The following is a 17,323-nucleotide window of genomic DNA, read 5'->3' on the forward strand; positions in this document are numbered from 1 at the left end:
AACTCTGTGAACACACTACAAGTCATTGAATTGTACACTTTAAATGGGTCACTTTTATGACACACGACTGATATCTCAATATGGCAGTTAAGAGAGAGAGAGAGAGAGAGAGCAGTTGAGGGAGGGAGAGAGGGAAGGAGAAGCGGGAAGTGAGAGGGACAGAGAGAGCACCAGAGAGAGGCTAACAAAAGCAGATGCAGAGACAAGATAAGTGCACGGAGTATCCAGATGGTGTTTGAGTCACTGCTTCTAGACTTCTGTTCTCCATATTCCATCCTTGCTCCTTCCAAAGTTTGGATGGATACGCCAATAAAATCCCCAAGCCTTCCTCCCCCTCTTTTCCTTTCCTTTTTTCTTGCTTAAGCTAATTCAAGTTGGCTGTCTGTCACTTGCCACACAGCCCTCCTGTTAAGAGGGAATTATATTTAGAGAGAGGTGGGGATGTGCCACCCTACTAGAAGACTGTGATCTTCATGTCGTGTAGAATATATCCACAGGTCCTCATCTACGGTGGATGTTCAATAAACATTTATTAAACTTAAATAAACATTTTCAAACTTAAATGACAGCGCTTTGCCACGGGGACTTGAGGCCAAAGATCCTCTCCTTTCAGCTCAAGTTGGGTTTCTTCAACGGCATTCTGTCAAGTTATGTCCAAAACGCTATCTGGGAGATATTTCTGGCATTTGTAATTTCCCCTGAGAGAAAATTTAAACTTTCACCTGCTCCCTTAAATTTAACTGAGCCTTACCGAGGGACTTGTAGGCCTATTTTTGGGTGTTCTCACACTACGTGGTGGGCAGAATTTGGAAAATTAAAGAAATTTTCAGACCCAAGCAAATGAAGTAATTGCAGGTTATAATAGACAGCAGCATGCCCAGAGCAGACAGCTGTGGCACCATTGGCCCCACACAGGTCAGGCTTCTGCATGAAAATGCACACACACTCCCTCACATCCTTGTCTCTGTGCAGAGAGTTAGTCGGTGTTCCCAGATATTCCTTTACTATTTCTGGCTTATCAGGAAAGTAAAACAAATGCTAATGAATGTTCTGTCATACTCCTTGAAATATGTGGAAAATACATTTGCATGATGCAGCCCAATGGTTATGTTCTTTCTGTTTGTAGAAGACCACTTGTTTACAGCAGAGGTTCTCAAACTTGAACCTGCATCGTAATCGCCTGGGGGACTTATGAAAACACGGGTTTCTGGACCCTATTCCCAGAGCCTCTGATTCAGTATGTCCAGAGCAGGCCTGAAAACGTGCATTTCTGACAAGTTCCTGGGCGACACTGATGCTATTGGCCTGGGGACCCCACATGGGAGACACTGAGTATATGGTTAGGTGCTTCATTTTTAAAAACTGGTATTTAACTTTAGGACTAACACATCTTATGGGTTAGAACTGTAATTTCACCCCTGGGACCTGGATGTGAACGTTTCATAGCTCATTTCTAGTTCTTGAAGCCCCAGTTTTAAATTAAATGGTCATTACTTTAGTTTTTGAATGCACCATTGCAAACATGAGTTTTGTCCAATTCTATGTTGGCCCTTTCCACATTGGCTCATTCCCAACATCATTATAATTCTTTTGGGACAGTTGAAAATGTAAATTCCCAACTGAACAGGGTCTGGCAGAGAAAGAGGAGGAGGTGGGTGGAGAGGCTGTTCTAAACTATCAACTGCACAGCTATCTAAAAATAAGCCTGCTAAGTCAAGAAGACTGGCTTAGAGATGAAAATAGGATGATTAAGAACATTTTGCAGAATTGCATCTGAGGTATAGAAGTCTTCATGTGACATTTCCTTTTTTTTTTTTCCTCCACTGGGAGAAGAGAAATGTGCTGAAATGCCTAAATACCAAACTTTGTGTGACTTCAAATAAAATTAGGAGAAAGGGCAAGTCAGCACAAGGGACACAAGGAATTTCAGTTCTCAGCCTCAAAATGCTTTTGCTAAGATTACTAAGCCCTACATAAGAGCAGTGTCCTGTGCACATGTAGTAGGTAGGGACACATAGCAACATTATTACATACATGTATCTGTGTCTTTTGTCAGACCTCTGGGTTTTCCAAAGGTTTTCCATTTTTAATGTAATATGTACAGAAAATGGCACATGTGAGTGTCAGCTAGAATTTTCAGAAATGGAACACACTTATGTGATCAGTATCCTGATAAAAGAATAAATCATTACTATTTCTTCAGCGTTCCCATCATGTTATCACAAGCTACCTCTCTCCTCTAGTTTAACCACAATCCAGTCTTCTGACAGCATATAGATTTTTCCTTTTCTCCCCTTTTATATACAAATGGAATCACACAGTATATATTCTTCTACGTCCAGCTTCTTTCATATTTCTGAGAAAAATCAAGCCTCACACAATTTTTAAGTTTTAATTTTGTGATTGAAAAACTAATACGCATGATGAAACTGAAATCTTCAAATCAAACGATGCCAGAAGATTTAAAATAAAAAGAAATAGATGGCTGTGCAGCTTAGTGGTAGATCATTCATTCTCGTTGGCATAAAGCATATTCCATTGTGTGAATAGATATTTATCCACTTTATTATTGATGAACATTTGAGTAAATTCCAGGTTGAGACTGTAATGAATAGAATTGCTGTGGATAATCTAGTATGTCTACTGATGAACATATGTATTAAGTTGTATTGGGTTTGGGGAATAGAATGTTAAGTCATAGATTATGCATATACTCAGCTTTATTAGGTACTGGCAAAGCTTAACAGTTTATAAACTGGTTCTCCCAATTTATATTTTAACCGGGACTGTATGAAAGTTCCAGTTTCTCCACATCTTCAGAAATACTTGAAAAATTCCCATCTTATTTATGTGTAACCCACTCTGTGGTTGTGTAGCATTATCTCATTGTGATTTAAATATGCATTTAAAGATGATTAATGAAGATGAATACATTTTCATTTGTTTTTTGCCATTGAGACATCTATCCACCTTTGTGAAGTGTTTGTTCATTTTTGCTCATTTATTATTAATAGGAGTTCTTTGTATATGCAGCATATTAGGCCTTTGTCAGACATGTGTACTATGAATATCTTCTCCTGCTATATGAATTTCTTTTTCATTCTTTTTGATGTCTTATGATTGTAATTTTTTAATTTTATGACCTGCTTTAGAAAGTTTTGCCTACAGCAAGATCACAAAGATATTTTCCTCTATTTTTCTCAAAAAGTTTCATTATTGTACCTTTCATGTTAAAATCTGTACTCTATCTGAAATTAATTTTTGTTTATGATATGATATAGGGCTCAAGTTCTTTTTTTTATGGATATCCAGCGCCATTTGTTGAAAAACACATCTCTCCATATCAGTGTCTTTTACAGACTTTCTGTTGAACTTTTTTTCTAACATATATTCAAGGTGATTCTCAGACTTTTTCTTCTGTATTTTCAGCACAAGTCCTCCCTATGGCTCGTTTGCCACAAATATCCCAACTGGCATCTCTGTTCCCATGACCTGGTCACTCTTGTGTCTATTCTTCTTTCAATTTCTAGATCAATGATCTTAAATAATATTTGCATCATATTTAAGAGGTATATTAATTTTTTGTAGCTGCTTAACAAATTGCCACAAATTTAGTGGCTCAAAACAACAGAAATCTCTTCTATCCCAGTTCTGGAGGCCAGAGGTCTACAATCAGTGTCAATGGGCAGAATCAAGGTGTCAGGTGTCAGCCTCCCTCTGGAGGCTTCAGGGGAGATTCACTTCCTTGCCTCGTCCAGCCTTTGGGGGCTGACAGCATTCCTCAGCTTGTGGTTGCTTCACTGTGATCTTTAAGTCCAGCACTTTTATTTGATTTGATTTTAAGTTTATTTTAAGTTTGTTGATTTTAAGTTTATTTATTTATTTTGAGAGTGAGCGAGCATGGGTGAGGGGCAGAGAGAGTGGGAGAGAGAAAATCCCAGGCTAACAGCATGGAGCCCAACACATGGGGTTTGAGTTCACAAACTGTGAGATCATGACCTGAGTCAAAATCAAGAGTTGGGCACTTAACAGACCAAGCCACCCAAGCATCCCTCAAGTCCAGCACCTTTAAATCTCTCAGGTATTAGTACCTGAATTTTTTGGGCGGGGGAGATATCTTTCAGCCTACCACCAGAGGCTTCAAGCAAGCCCTAATATGTTTTAGAATTGTAATTAAATTTTATTATTGAAAAAATAATAGGGGCACCTGGGTGGTTCAGTCAGTTGAGCATCCAACTCTTGATTTTGGCTCAGGTCATGATCTCATGGTTTGTGAGTTGGAGCCCTGGGTCAGTCTCTGTACTGACAGTGCAGAGTTTGCTTGGGATTCTCTCTCTCCGCTCCCCCCCCCCCCACCTCTGCCCCTCCCACACTCATGCTCACGCTCTCTCTCTCTCTCTCTCAAAATAAATAAACATTAAAAAAAGGAAAAAAAGAAAAAATCATACATGTGGCAAAAATAGATAGATAGATAAGTAAGCAAGTAGGTAGAACTAAAAATTCAAACAATGCCAAAGTATATAAAGGAAAAAGTAATTTTTTCACCCAACCCCAGCCTTATTCCAGTCCTTTACCTCAGAGGCAACAGCTATCCCTAGTTTTCTGCATATGCTTCTAGAAGTGTTCTGTGCATATGTATACATATATGTATGTATGTGTGTATGCATTTAACTAGTTTTCAATTTATGGACATTTAACTTGCTTGCAGCCTTTTGTTATTATAGACAACACAATGGAGGTCTTTGTATATATAGTCTTAAGCAATTCCCTTCTATAGGATTAACTCCTGGAGATGGAATTACTGGCTCAAAGAGTATGTGTCTCAGTCTGTTCGGGCTGGGTAACACAGAAATGTATCTTTCCTAGTTTTGGAGGCTGGAAGTCTGAGGTGAGGATGCTGGCACAGTTTGACTCTGGTGAGGGCTCTTTTCTAGGTTGTAGACTGCTGACTTCTTAGTGTATCCTCACAGAGTAGAGAGCAGAGAAGCATCTGGCGAGCTGCTTAAAATGCAGGTTCCTGGCTTCACCCTTCAATCTGGGGCAGGGGCTCAGAAGCCCCTTTTCCTTTCCCTTTCCCCTTTTCTTTCCCCTTTCCTTTCTCCTTTCCTTCTCCTGCTCCTTCTCCTTCTTCTTCCCCTTCCCTTCCCTTCCTTCCTTCCTCCTTCCTTCCTTCCTTTCTTCCTTCCTTCTCTCCCTCCCTCCCTTCTGCAGAGAGTTTGAGGGCCATTATTTAAAAAACACCAGTTCACAATGTACAGGAAAATCGTTTTGTAAGGGAGTGACACTTGAACGGAGATTTGAGGGGAAAGAAATCCTTAAATGAGGGAAAAAGTAGAGAGAGAGGTATCGGGGGAGAGAGAGTGAGAGAGAAAAAAGGGTATGGTGTGAGAAAAAGCACAGAAGTAGGAATGGAGATGCCATATTTTGCATAAAACATTATTTGGCTTGGCTAGTATATAGGGTCGTAGTGGGAAGCAAGATTACAGAGACAGGTCAGGGCTGGATCAGGCAAGACAGGACCTGGCCCTGCCCCACCTCATCAGGGCCCCTTGGCACAGGAACTTCTCTGTACGGATCACAGTGAGGGTGGCATATGATTACTTTAATTGTGACTTCGACACACGGCAACTCCAGCACATACACCAGAGTCTTCACATCTGCTTGCTCAGCAAAGTCCTGTGTCCCTATCAATACCAGTCACTTGGCGAGACTTTAATTTTTTTTTTCTTTTAACAGTTATTTATTGTTGAGAGACAGAGTGTGAGCAGGGAAGGGGTCGAGATAGAGGGAGACATAGAATCCGAAGCAAGTTCCAGGTTCTGGGCTCTCAGCACAGAGTCTGCTGTGGGAGACTTTAGAAGTCTGCCCCGGCGCGACTTTAGAAGTAGCTCTCAGTTGGTTCAAACTTCCTTCACATCACCACATGGCTACACTTCATTATTTCTTTAAAAAAAATTGTTTTTGTAATTTTTATTTCATTTTGAGAGAAAGGGAGAGAGAACGAGCAGGGGAGGGGCAGAGAGAGGGAGACACAGAATCTGAAGCAGGCTCCAGGCTCCGGGCTGTCAGCACAGAACCCAACACAGGGCGCAAACCCAGGAACTGTGAGATCATGACATGAGCCGAAGTTAGATGCTTAACCGACTGAGCCACCCAGGCGCCCCCATCCTTGTTTCTTAAAATATGCCGAGGCAAGAAAAAACATAGGCTCCATTTTGCTGACTGCTTTTCCGACCACCTTCCTAGGGTTGTTCACGTCCACTTTATTTTCTCCTACATCCAGACTTCCAGGCTCCTCACAAGGCAAATTTTCTGTCGTTCTTCCATGGAGTCTGGTTAAAGCAGACTGAAGCCCAGAAGGCACTCGGCTTAAATTCCAGGCTGAGGAGTGGTAGCTGGAAAGGGGTTATTTATATGTTCCTCAGCTTGGAATAGTAAAACATTTTAAAAGGTATGGTGTTTAATCATGTCTGAGCCTGAGGAATGTGGAGCCCCTGTGAGGAATTCTGCTTTATGAGGATAAAAATAAGAAATTGGTAGCTTCTCCTGTCAAGCTTTCCAGAGTGTTGTTCTTGAATCTCTTGCCCTCTCTGTCACACTTTATTTTTCTACTGTCTAATTGGTGTTCTGAAATATTGTGCTTAAGACGCATATCCATGTCCCCAAGATTGTGAGTACTCAACTTTGAATCCTCTCACCATTTTGTGCAGTTCTCCCCTGCATGTAACGCAAAGAGAATAAATGCACATTTACCTCTCAAAATGAATTACTTAATAGTATTTATGTATCAGCTAATTATCATTTTCAAATACTTAGGATTTCCTTTTCATTTTCCACAGTCAGTCTTGTGAGAGGAAGGTGGCCTTTTCGATTCTCAAATTAAAGGGGAAAAGTCCACCAACAAAAGGCACTGAAAAGTACGATGGGTGAATTCTTTTTTCAGGAGACCAAGCTTATCATTTTGTCACATTCTTAGCCTCTCCTTAGCCAGTGTCTGAGAATTTGACACTTGAACCTGATCCTCTCAACTTGCAGTGCAATATATAGTAATGACATCATCTGAAGATCTTTCTAATAAGGAACTACTATTTTTGAACAAAAACAATCCCTACCTTAAAAAATAGTATTACTTGTATGCAAACGTTTGGAATCAAATTTCAAGGCATTATAGGTCCAGGTACCATGTCAAACAGGTTTAACCTTAGACATGCAGGAATGCACAAGTCACTCTGAAAGGTTACACTCTAAAGGACAGGCCTCTCAACTTGAGCTGTGTCTGACACCCAGAGTCAATGGAGGAAAAGATTAAGATCATTGTCATGGTCATAAATCATACTGTGTCTCATTCCTCCCCCAAATATGGGAAAGCATCTAATTCCTTGTAAATGAAACACTGCCTTCATAGAGAAAAAGGGAAAAGGATATTGTCAATTATTCAGTAAATTTCCTTCTTTTAGAAATAAATATTTTTATTTTTGGACTGGTTGAAAGAATTACCGAGTCCTCCACTGTTTTGTTTTTTTTTTCCCTCATGTTTTTATGGCATATCACATTCAACCTTATTTTGGGTATAAAATTCTGAGCCTAACTTCCATTGTGAGAACAGAGAGACATGATATGGAGAAATCATAAAAGAAGAATGATATTCAAGGCCCAGGAATAATTTTAATACTTTATTAAATACAGTTTCCAGTTTTGGCCTCTGTACTTCATGGTAACATGAAACCCCCAAAAAATGAATGAAGTGTTGGACAACTTAGCCTGTAAGACTATGTCAGGGAAGTTTAAAAAATGGTAAAAAACCAGAGAGCTTTTTCTCTAAGATCACGAACAAGACAAGAATGTCCACTCTCACCATATTTATTCAATATAGTACTAGAAGCCCTAGCCATAGCAATCAGACAAGAAAAAGAAATAAAAGGCATTCATATTAATAAGGAAGAAATAAAATTTTCACTATTTGTAGATGACATGATACTATATATAGAAAACCCTAAAGGATCCACCAAAAAACTACTAGAAGTGATAAATGAACTCAGTAAATTTTCAGGATACAAAACTAATATACAGAAATCTGTTGTATTTCTACACTAATAATTAAGTAGCAGAGAGAGAAATTAAGAAAACAGTCCCATTTACAATTGTGCCAAAAAATAATAAACTTAACACCACACACACACACACACACACACACACACACACACAAATTGTGGAGTATTAGAAAGAGCTGAAGGATATTTAGAAATTTTCTAGTTCAACCACTTGTTCCTACCACTACCATTTTACACATAAGAAAACACAGACACAGAGAGGTTAAATTCATCATGTCTGCATAAGTAAGTAGCGGTTGAGGTGGAAACAGAGCTCAGGCCTTCTGACTCCCAATCTAATGTAATTCCACTGAGGTAATATGGGTGATTTGATGACAGACGTCTCTGATAAATTGATCCATGTGACTCTTCCTATTCCCTTGGCTACTGCCTTACATTTCTTTAGAGTAGGAAACTTGACTTTCCCTTCTATGTCATCTTCCACTATGTGAACCAAATGACATGAATTCTTGTTGAATGTGTAATGTGCATATCATTCCCGTGATTGCAGAAGATGAAAAAAGAAAGATTTTGTTCAGCACCAAGGGGTCCTTGACTTAGAAAGGCTATCTAATGTGGTTGCAGTCTCTACACTCAGGAATATTGAAAAGAAAACGGAAACTCATCTCTTCTAGGTTAGTAGGACTTTCACTTTCAGAAGCCAAATGCTAAGATATGATTTCTTAAGGTTCTCTCAAGATCCAGAATGTTGCTGGAGGATTCCATTAGGATTCCAGGCCTACTTCTGGCCAATCCTTCATCTCTCTCTAAACCATGGCAAAGTTCTTAAAAGGATTCCTTATGTTCTGTTACAGCCTGAATTCATATGTTGAATTCTCTAGTGTGACTTTGTTTTGAGACAGAACCTTTAAGGAGGTAATTAAGGTTGAAGAGGTCATAGCGGTGAGTTCTTAATCTGATATGACTAATATCCTTTTAAGAAGAGAAAGAGATACCAGAGAGCTCTCTCTGTGCAGGAAGGGAGGAACAACCAAGTCAGGGGACATAGCAAGAATGCAGCTGTCTACAGGTCAGGAAGAGAGGTTTCACCAGAAATCTACTCTGATAGCACTTTGATCTTGAACTTTCAGTTCTAGAGAACTGCGAGAAAAGAGATTTGTTGTTGTTTAAACAACCCAGTCTGTGGTAGTTTGTCACCATTCCAAGTAAAGTGATAGAGATTTCAGTGCAGTGAAGTGGGGTGCTACTGTAATAAATACCTAAAAATGTGGACATGACTTTGAAACTGAGTAATTGGTAGAAGTTGAGACAGCTTTGAAGCACATGTTAGAGAAGGCCAAGATGGCCCTGAAGGATAATTGGTAGAAATATGGATGTTAAAACTCATTCTGGTGAAGGCTCAGAAAGAAGAGAATCAGAGAGAAAGCTTCTGTTGTCTCAGGGAATACATATATCATCATGAACAAAACAATGGTAGAAATATGAGCATTAAAGGTGAGATCTCAGTGGAAATGAAGAATCTGTTATTGGTCACTGGAGGAAAGGTGATTCTTGTTATAAAGGGGCAAAGAACTTGGTTGATGTGTGCTCTCATGTTCTGTGGAAGGCAGAACTGGTGACTGATGAAATTAGTTATTTAGCTGAGGGGATTTCTGAGCAAATTTTTGAAAGTGTTTACTGCTTATGGTAAAATGAGAATGGAGAGAGATAAATTGAAGAAACTCTTGGGCCACAATGCCACCAGGTCTTGAAAGTTTGAAAAATTCTCAGCCTATACATATTGCAAAAAAAATAACAAAACACATTTTGGAGACAACACCAAAGGTGTGGAAATCACTTTCCCATAAAGAGATTATCCATGGTTTTTAATCGGCCATCTCAGCAGAAGCCAGGAATAGAGATGGGATAAGAATGCCAGTTTAAATAAAAAGAGACAGTGACAGGATGAAACAAAGGAAACCTTCCAGACTTCTGGGATTCTATAGAACAGGCAGTAGAGAGATCCGGCTGTAAACATGCTGTATTCTGCAAGAAAAGGAAAGAATGACCCCAATGGGGATTCAGAGATCAGCACAGCCACCCAGCAGTACCAGTGGTTGCTGGGGTGAGGCTGTCTCCTCCCTGGTTTCAGAGGGTGGGGCCACCTTCTCTCTTTCTGGGGCCAAGGCTACCACCTCTCAGTGCAGGTGAGGGGCATTGCAAAGATGGTGATTGCAAAGAGTGCCTCCTCCCCAACCCCGTGGGCCCAGAAGGCAGAGCACTGAGCCAAGGAGGATTATTCCTGAGCATTAATATCTAATGGAATTTGCCTTGCTAAGTTTTGGATTTGTTTGCTACCTGTCACCCCTTCCTTCAGATTTCTTCCTTTTGGAATGGGAGTGTCCATCTTATGCGCATCCACTGTATTTTGAAAGCATAAACTTGTTTGATTTCACAGGGTCTCAGCTGCAGAGGAATTTTGCCTGAGGGTGAATTGTACCCCGAGTTTCACCCATGTCTGAGTTAAATGACATTTAGTGAGAATTGACTTGGAAATGATGCTGGAGTGGGTTAAGACTTTTGGGGCTGTTGGGTGAATGCTAAGTGGATGTATTTTGCATGTGAGAAGGACATGAATTTGGGGGGGGGCTAGATAGATTAATGTTATGGGCTGAGTTGTGTCCCCCCAAATTCATGTTAACCCCCAATTTTACTGTATTTGGAAATAGGACGTTTAAGGAGGTTTAAAAGTGAAGTGAGGTTGTAATGGGGGCCTTAATCTGAGAGGACTGTTATCCTTTTAAGAAGAGGAAGAGACATTAGAGAGCTCTCTTTGCACGCACACACAGAGGAAAGGCCAAGTGAGGACACAGTGGGAAGGCGGCCATTTGCAAGCCAGGAAGAGAAGCCTCAGCAGAAACCAACCCTGACTGCACTTTGAGAGCGGACTTACAGCCTCCAGAAATGGGAGAAAAGAAAGTTCTGTTATTGAAGCTACCTGTGGTATTTTGTTATGATAGTCCTGGCCAACTAATACAGATCCATTCTGACTTGAGCTACCTCCCCTTGTTCAGGACTACCCTATATTGTTGAGATTGATGACACTTTCTTCTGTCTTTCCAAACCATATTTCATATATTTCTTTTTTGGGGGTCAAAATCTGCATAAATTTGTTTATTTCCAAACATCAGTGACTGTGAATACTTTTCCCCCCCTTGGGACTCATTCTTTAATTACATCGTACGTTGTTAGCATCGTATACCCTAAAAAATTTTAAACTGACATGCAGTAAAATTGACTTTGTGTTTCAAATGTAAAAAAAAAAGTGGTTCCAAATACATAGGGACAAACACAATAAACGAACATGCACTCAAGAGTTCACACCAACCACAACGTCAGATATTTGTATGGTATTTTTAGAAGTTCACAATTTCCATGGTCTCTAATATGCAAGACACAGAAAACAAAAGTAATTTGAGCAAATCTGATGCAATGCTGGAATTCATCACTGAAAAATTTAAATTAAATTCAATGTCATTATTTTGAAGTCCAAAGAAAATTTAGTAAGAGCTAATGTTTTAAGCCAGAGAGACTAATCAGAGCCACTTAAATTTTTTTTTTAATATTTGTTTATTTTTGAGAGAGAGAGAGAGAGAGAGAGAGAGAGACATCACTTGAGTAGGAGAGGGGCAGACACAGTATTTGAAGCAGGTTCCAGGCTCTGAGCCAGCAGCACAGAGCCGGATGTAGGGCTTGAACCCATGAACCGTGAGATCATGAATTGAGCCAAAGTCAGGCATTCAACTGACTGAGCCACACAGGCAACACCAAGGGCAGTCTTTTTTTTTTTTTTTTAATTAGTTTTTCTTTTATTCTTTTACTATATGATAGAATTACTTAAATAAGATCCTTATGTGTTCAATTTTTTTTAACGTCTATTATTTTTGAGAGAGAGAGAGAGCAAGGATGATCAGGGGAGGGGCAGAGAGAGAGGGAGACACAGAATCTGAAGCAGGCTCCAGGCTCTAAGCTGTCAGCACAGAGCCAGCACAGAGCCTGATAAGGGGCTCAGACTCATGAACTGTGAGATCATGACCTGAGCCAAAGTCGGATGATCAACCGACTGAGCCGCCCAGCTGCCCTCAGAGCCGCTTTTTAAAATGAAGAGATGTGAATTATTATGATAGCAATTCGGACATGTTTATATAGAAGCAAACCACAACAATAGTTTGTTGTCAGAGGGAGGACACTAATGACCCACCTTCTACAGAATTTTATAGTTTAGTTGGTATTTAGTCTGCAAGGGCTGCCATAACAGAGCACCACAGAATGGCTAGCTTCAACAACAGAAGACTATCTTATCACAGTTCTTTAGGGCTAGAAGTCTGAGATCAAATGTCAGGCAGGCAGTTTTGTTTTTTTGTTTTGTTTTGTTTTGTTTTCTGAGGCCTCTCTTCTTGGTTTGTAGATGGCTGTCCTCTCCCTGTGTCTTTATATGGTTTTCCTCTTGCTTGTGTCTGTGTCCAATCTCCCCTCCTTACAAGAACATCAGTCATATTGGATTAGGGTCCACTTGTATGACCTCATTTTATCTTCATTACCTTTGAACCCCTATTTCCAAACATAGTCCCATTCTTAGGTACTGGGGGTTTGGTCTTCAATATAGGACTTGGGGGGCAGGAACAATTCAGTCCATAACAGGAGGCATGTACTTTTTCATTAGCTTATCTCACCATGGAAACCATTCTCAGAAGCGAGTTGGGTCTTCTATATCCCCAACATGCAGAACTGGGTTTCAAACCAGATCTGGTAACATTAAATTCCAACTCTATCATAACACCCCTAAATTTTAATTTATGTTAATATATAATAATAATACCTAGCAATATAAAATTATTAATTGGTTAAACATGTGCTAATTTTCTAGAATATTCAAGGGTAAACTATGGCTCAGCCCAATGATCACATATTCCAAAGGAATTTTGTTGTAATTTGGGGGCACCTAGATACATACATTTGGTTTTCGATTTTGTATATGCAGAGAGGGAATATGATACTTGAGAATCCATGCTGCTTTAAGTAACTAAGGTCATATTTAGCTTATTACTTTCTGAAAAGATAAAGCAATTAAGTTTATTTTTTTTAAATGTTTATTTATTTTGAGAGAGAGAGAGAGAGAGAGCAAGTGAGCAAGCATGAGCAGGGGAGGGGCAGAGAGAGAATCCCAAGAAGGCTCCACATTGTCAGCTTAGAGCCCAATTCAGGGCTCAAACTCATGAACCATGCATGAGATCATGACCTGAGCCAAAATTACGAGTTGGACATGTAGCCAACTGAGCAACCCAGGTGCTCTGTTAAAGGCTCTCTCAAGGAGATCCTTAAGCACAGGGGAAAAGAACATCAAAACTTTTCCCTTTGGATCAAATCTCAGGTGGAGTCAGTATTTTGGTGAAGTGTAATAGTACAACTTCTAAAAGAGATAGTGTTGTGCAGTGGCAAATTATACACTCACATGTGTATATATGCATATATATATATATATACACACACACACTACATATATACATATACACACATATATTTATATGCAGTTATATATATATATATATATATATATATATATATATATATATATATAAAATATACACAAACATACACCATTCTCAGTATTACAAAAATTCCTACTTTCTAACAAGATTTTGTTTTTTCAAGTAATCTCTGCACCCAGCATGGGGCTCAAACTTACATCCCTGAGATCAAGAATCACATGCTCTACCAACTGAGCCAGTCCTACTTTCTAACAGTAACTATACTAAAAAATATTTGTGTAACACCTGTAACCTGGAGGAGGAGGCATTTATTACCTTTTGGGGGAAATTAAAGTTGATTCTCCAATAAATTAAAAATCGCACACAAAATCTCTCTGAACTCAGGGTTTGTAAGACATGGGATTTGTAAGACATTTGCAACCTCATGCACAAAACAACAGGTTGGACAATGGCCATTTTCCATTATTTTTGCCAATGATGTCAACAGAGAAGGCCAAGTGTGGAATGACCTGAGCAAACATTTAGGGTAAGACTGAGTCCAACATAATGCAGATACCCGGTGCAAAGACAGTATGACCATAAAGTTACTTTCTAAACAAGTATTTCCATTCTCATCACACCCCCTGTCAAAGGTCACACAACATAATGTGGCCAGCAATAACAAACTGTATCCCTTGGCTCTTGGTCCTGGCTCATATTTCCTTCCTGTGACGTACAACCAGTCTACAGGAGATTACATATGGAAGAGCTAGCAAAAAACCCATAGTGTACGTTTTCTAGTCCCTCATTTTTATACAGATACACTCCCGTAGAATGTATATATTTGTGACTAAAAACAGATAAAAGAGACGTACCACTGTGTCATTTTGATCATGTACATGTTGGATTGGAGAGCTGTTGGTCTTTTGACTTTCTCTCTCTGCCCAGAACTACAGAATATTGACTCAAGTAGCAGCGTGCCTTATCAAGAGGGAGGGGGCTATCTCCATTAGAATGACCTGATTCTATACAGCTGCATGTTTATTGGTCTGGGTGCATTGTCACTGTTGGGCATTCACTAATATAACTGGGTATAGAAATATTTTCATGGAAAAAAGAGGTGAAAAGACAAATGTGTGCTTTCTTCTGAAAACAGAAATCACATTCATTAGATTATTATTATCAGATTAGCCAAAAGTTATGCCCTAATATTTCTTCCTCAAAAGCTCCTTCTGAAATGCCTCACTGCCTGTATCTGTCCATCAGTATCTGTCACAGTGAGCATCATAAGAGTTACAGCTAATGTATTGGGTCGCATAACTAACTTAGTTCATGGACTAGAACTCACAGAAAAAATTCAAAACTAAACAGATGACCATTTCCTACTGAGAATGGGGTGTCTGTATGAACGATGAGAACAAATCACAAGTAACTTTTTTAATATGGGTCTGACAATGCAGGTGAAATTAATGGCATAGGTGATGGGAAATTTTCTCTCTGATGAAACTCATGCATCCCCATTATCAAGACAGAAGAAATGAGCCAAGAGGAGGTTCACTAATCCTAACCTCAGTTGTTAGGCACTACAATATTACTGAAGAGGGTCATTTTCCTCGGCCAAATTAAAATCAAATTTCTGCATTAACTGAATCTTCTCCACGACCCACCAGCAGACACCTGTGGCTAGTCAGAATGAAGGTCCCATTTTGAGGATAGAATCAGAAGCTTTGCATAGGAGGCAAAATCATGTTCTAGAATCTGCCTGTAAGTGAAACTCTTGAGTATCTCTTCAGGTGCTGGTCTCCTTCCTCAGAAACACACACACACACACATGCCTCAATGTCAGGGGATTCATGGATTCCTAAGAAGCGATTTCGTGTGCCTTCATGGATTAGGTTAATGACCCTGATGTCAAATGGATCCTTGACTCTACTTCCTCCCCTCCATCCCTTCCAAAGCTCCACCCCTTCACAGACGCCCCTGTTCCTGCCAGATTCTTACACCACAGCCTTGGTCCTGATCTTCTGACCCCAGGCAGGCCTGGTCCCTCTCACCCCCACAGCCGCCTGTGGGAACTAGCAAACACACCAACCTCGCCTGTGATTCCTCTGCTCCCAACCCTCCCAGGGTCTTCCTCTACTCACAGGATAAAGCCCAGATGCCCCCACTGTCTGGGTTTTATCACTACTTCTCCACCCTCACCTTTCATCATATCCTGGATGATACCTAATGCTTCAGAAGTTCCAGACTTTTGCAATCTCCTGCACGTATTTTTTTTTTGAGTCCACGCCTTTATTCTCAGCTGTCACATCAGCCTGAAGCCCGTACACCCACCGCATTCCCCTTTCTTGCCGAATTTCCTTTGCACCCTAACCACTCAACTCAGTTACCCTTTCGGCCAGCAACCTATCCTGACCTCTTCTCTCCCATCCCTGGCTTGTTTAGGTACCTTGCTCGGCCATCTGTAATGCCTTGTGGGTACTCATACTCTTCCCACAGTGCATTCTAATTATCCCCCTGGGTTTCTGCCTTTTAAACTAGACTGCAAGCTTCTTGAGGGTAGGGGCTGTCTCTTACCTTTTCTGGCATCCCCTGGTCTTAAAAATGGGCTTGTAGGCAGTAAGTGTTCAAAAAGCATGTGACATTCAAATGAATAAAAAGAACGAATAGATTAAAGATGTTTGCTAATAGACGTTTGCCAAATGACCACTGATTTTTAAAAGTTCTTTGTGCTCCTTTTTGTGGGGTATGCAGTAGCTATTCTTATGTATCTTCGGGATTTAAGAGGGAACACATACAGAAATGTAAACTCAATGAAACCATTCATGTGTAAGGACTTAGTAGAGTGCTTGACAGATAGTATGCTCAATGTTGACTTTTTCATTTTATGGATTATATAATTAAATGGAAATTTATTTAAATTTATTATGCACATTCATTGTGTATAATGTAAATATATTATCTTATATTATAAAGTATATTACAACTTATACATTAGAATGTAAATTTATTTTTATTCAATCACACCTCAAAGTAGAGTCAAAAATTATGGGAAAATATTTTCTGGCAGCTATTTAATCAGCAGACGTTTAGTGGACATTACATGTGCCTGCCAAACACTGTGCTAAGTGCTGGAGGTACTTTGAGGGGCAGATGTGGTGGCTGCCTTCAGAGAGCTCACGGTTCACGGGGCTTCACAAAAATGGAGACCTCCATCCATGCCCCTCATGAACCCAGGAGCTGCTCTATAAGTTTGTAAGTATGTACTTCTAGATCCAAGTAAATTGTTACTTCATTCTGATTTTTATTTAATCCAGAAGGAAGTCTTTCTTTGTTCTTTCTTCTTTCATCCTTGTTTCTTTTTCTTTTTCTTTCTTGTTTCTTTCTTCTTTTTCTTCTTTCTTTCTTTTTTTATTTCTTCTTTCTTTTCTTTTTTTCTTTCCTTCTTTCTCTTTCTCCTTCCTTCCTTCCTTCTTTCCTTATTTATTTATTTATTTATTTATTTAGAGTATGAACTGGGGAGGGACAGAGAGACAGGGAGAGAGAGAATCCCAAGCAGGCTCTGCAATGACAGTGCACGAATCGTGAGATCATGACTTGAGCTGAAATCAAGAGTCAGACTCTTCGCCAACTGAGCCACCCAGAAGGAAATCATTATTTCTATTAGAGGGTCGATGCCAGGGACAGATATATTCTGTAAGTTTAGATCTGGTTTAAGAATGATTCTTAAGGCACATTCCAGACACCATTCAGAGGCAGATTATT

Source organism: Panthera onca, chromosome A1, assembly GCF_046562875.1.
Source record: "Panthera onca isolate mPanOnc1 chromosome A1, mPanOnc1 haplotype 2, whole genome shotgun sequence".
NCBI classification, from domain to species: domain Eukaryota; kingdom Metazoa; phylum Chordata; class Mammalia; order Carnivora; family Felidae; genus Panthera; species Panthera onca.